We start from the raw sequence: 3,801 nt of genomic DNA on the forward strand, positions 1-3,801 counted from the left end.
TCAAGGTTTTTTCCAGGGTTATATTTGATGCTGCCATTTCACCAAAAGTAGCTAAATTTTGGGGTGCTTTTATGTCTTTTAAAAGCTATTACAGGAAGAACATGACTAAAGTCATAGTGAAAAGAATTGAGTGTAACTGCGGTTTCATTAGATAAAATTATGAATAGGTATTGCAGAGCATTTTGGAGTAAATCCAGTGAGTCGCATCATAGTAGGGTTTGCCTTTTGGATGCTGTTTTTTTTTGCTACACATCTAAGCATAATTTCTCCTTTTGTGTCTATTAATTTTGTGCATAATTGATAAAATCACCTTATTTTCTTAAATTGGAATTTTGTTGTTGTTGTTATTGTCTATCTGTCTACACTGAAATGTAAGCTTTTGAAACAGGGAGATTTTTTTTTTTGTTCAGTGGTGAGTTCTAAATAGTATATGCTCAATAACAAAAATAATTGTGGTAGATAATGTTCTCAAAACCTATTCACTCCTCCCAGCACACCCTTTTGAATGAGAATTATATATGTCCTTACTTCTTGTTATTGGGTTTAGTCACATGATTTGATTTGGCCAAAATAATATGAATAGATAGTTGGCTGGCCCATTATAAGAAAGGTTTTACATGATCCATATACCAGTGAATAAAACATATTTTTTAAAGTTTATTTATTTATTAAGAGAGAGAGAAATCTTAATAACTCCAAGATCGAGAAGGACTCAGTCTCACAAACGATAAGATTATGAGCTGAGCTGAAATCAAGACTTGGGCGTTTAACCAGCTGAGCTACCCAGGTGCCCCAAGATATAAATACTTTCTTTTGTTGTAAGTCAATGAGCTTTGGGGTAGTCAGGCTGTATTATCATAGCTATATTTTATACTTATTAATGCTTATTATAAACCAGATACTGTTCATACTATATTACATATTTATTAATATATGGTGAGAATAACATCTTCAATCTATCAATGAGGTAGATACTACTTTCACCTAAATTTTACATATGACAACTCTGAGGCATAGAGTTCAATTTACATACTTAGGTTTATATAAACTATCTGTTGTAGAGCTAAGATTTGAACTAAGTCTGTTAGTCCTAGGATTAAGGTTGTCAGATTTACCAAAAAAAAAAAAAAAAAAACCCTTCAGGTGTTAGTTAATTTGAATTGTGCATAAACTATGGATGAGTTGTTTTGGTTTTTGTTTTTTAGTGTGTTTTCCCAAATATTGTAAAGGTGTCCTGCTTTTTTCTGCAATTTTATCCCAAGTTCTTTCTCTTAACCACAATGTTGTATTATTTCTTTATAAATATTTATAGAATAAATGGATGACCAAAAATGATAGGAATGCTATTTGTGTTAGGACTAATTTTCTCTCTCTTTTTTTAAGTATTTATTTTTTGTTTTGAGAGAAAGATAGAGCATGAGTAGGGGAAGGGATAGAGAGAGATGGAGACACAGAATTTGAGGCAGGCTCCAGGCTCTGAGTTGTCAGTTCAGAGCCCATCACAGGGCTCAAACCCACAACTGTGAGATCATGACCTGAGCCAAAGTCAGTTTAACCGACTGAGCCACTCAGAAGTTCCAGGACTAATTCTCTTAAGATGTTTATGGCATATACTTGTTGCTTGTTTCTAAGTCAGCAAGTCTCACTGCATCATCAAACTATGATCAGACTTGTAAGCTGCATCCGTTGTTTCCATTCTGTCTTAGTGCACCTGGGCTGTGTCAGACACAGCCAGCCAAAAGAATGGCTTTGGGAAGGAGGCATCCATGGGAGACATTCTGAGTTGGCCATCGACCTCTGTGTAGGGAAGGATGGCTCATATGTTAGATGCTTGTGGAGCACTGTGTGAGTATGGATACACTCTGAAAATGCTAGTTGGTCTAATGTTTGAGAAACTGTGCCTGGCGCACTGTGACAAAGAAGGGAAATGAAGGGCTGCTATGGTGGGCTGGCCTCCACTGTGGGCTATTCAGTTGGATTCTGATGCCCAAGGAGAAGTTGAAACTCAAATCAGAAAGTTGGAAGAGCTGAGGTTAGAGAAGGATGTGCAGTTGTCCATCACTACTCTGTCTGGCTTTGGAGCTGGCTTAAGAGGTGGGACAGCATGAAATTAGAGATCTTATCATGCAGTTTGTAGATTAAGGTCTAAGCATGTGTAATAAATCCTGATTAGGATGCTAAAAGGTGCAATCCCTGGGCAAGTGATGAAAGTGAAGAGGAGGACGTTATGATGACTGATAAGGAAATGGACCAAACACACTATACCATGCAACCCGAAGACAAAGGACAGCAAAAGCATAGCAACAGCCACCCCAGTCAGTTTATCAGTTTCAATTCAGAAAGCATTTGTGATGAGAGAAAACACTTCTGCCTTATTTATTGACATAGTTGTCAAGTTCCAGCAGAGTGCTAAGAAAAGTATCCCAGCATAGTTAGTGTGGCTATAGGCTAGAGAGGGTGACTGCATATCTCTGACCAAGCAGGAGGCAGAGAAAATAAGCAACATGCCATACACTCTGCCCTCTTCCAGTGACTGTGTGGCTCTTGGGATTTCAAAGTACTTACTCCCTTATGGACTGGATTATTCTAGCCTGCAGGGAGGCTTGGTCCAATGAGGAAGTTCTCCTTTGGCATGTGGGACTGTCAAATATTATAGAACACATACAACACATCCTTAGGGAGTTGGGAATTAGATAGACCATTTATACCCTTGTATTTGAAGACCCTAATCTTCCCACATTCAGTGCAAGAATAAAGTTTAGATACTCTACTCTACCCCCGTGCTTGGTATAGTAAACTGACCTTCATGCTGAGCCCAGTTATGCGACAAGACATTTATGATGTTGGACAATCTGGAAGAAACTGACAAATTGTAGAAACAGAAAAGGTTGTGGTAAAGATTTGAGCTAGAACAGGAGTTTTGGAAAACCAAGGAGCTATCTGAATCAGCTATCAAGGGTCACATAAGAGTAGCCCAGAGTCAAAAGTAGTCTTACCTAATTGCTACCAGGACTCCACCTGAATAGATAAACCAACAACCCAATACTATGTTGGTTGACCTATGGAAAACCTTACTACCTGAACAGTTCAGACCTGTCCCATCTGCCCCTATCATCCCTGATGCCCCGCATGCTTTTACATAGGCCTTATAGATACAGTCTTATTTGGGGTGGGTGCCTCTCATAACCCAGGGATAGGATGAAGGCCAAAACTGGAATCCTCATGTTGACCTTACTACTTACTTGTCCTCCAGAAACAACCAAAAGGTGATGGCTCTGTGGATATGGGAGTCAAATGTGCTCAAATACAGGGTAACCTTTAGAAATTTTTTGACACTCTCAGCATCATAAATAGTTATGGAGGGCAAAAGTTATGGTAAGGAGGGTCTTTTTGACTATTCAAATTGGGCATTCTCCCCACCAAGAATATGAGGATTTTATCTTTTCAATACAGAGAACATACTTATATTCTATAAGATCAAACTAGAAAATGTTATTGGTGAATTTCACTTGAAGGTTAAAATAATCAAACAAGTACTCAGGGGAAATGCCAACTGGGAACTGATATGCCCTTTAGCCCTGTGATGAGTGTGGCAGCTGTCAGACTGAGGGACATAGGGAGATAGGAGGAACTATCTAAGAACTGCACTGAGTGGGTACTGTATGTCCGCCTATTGTGCTTTCAGTAGTGATATGGCCAGTAAAAAAACAGATGATTCATGGCAGACATGATGACCGAGGATGTAATGACCAAGGACTACCAGAACTGTATAAGACAGTGTCCCCTCCCCCCCCCCCCCCC

This window comes from Suricata suricatta, chromosome 1, assembly GCF_006229205.1.
Source record: "Suricata suricatta isolate VVHF042 chromosome 1, meerkat_22Aug2017_6uvM2_HiC, whole genome shotgun sequence".
In the NCBI taxonomy this organism is placed as follows: Eukaryota; Metazoa; Chordata; class Mammalia; order Carnivora; family Herpestidae; genus Suricata; species Suricata suricatta.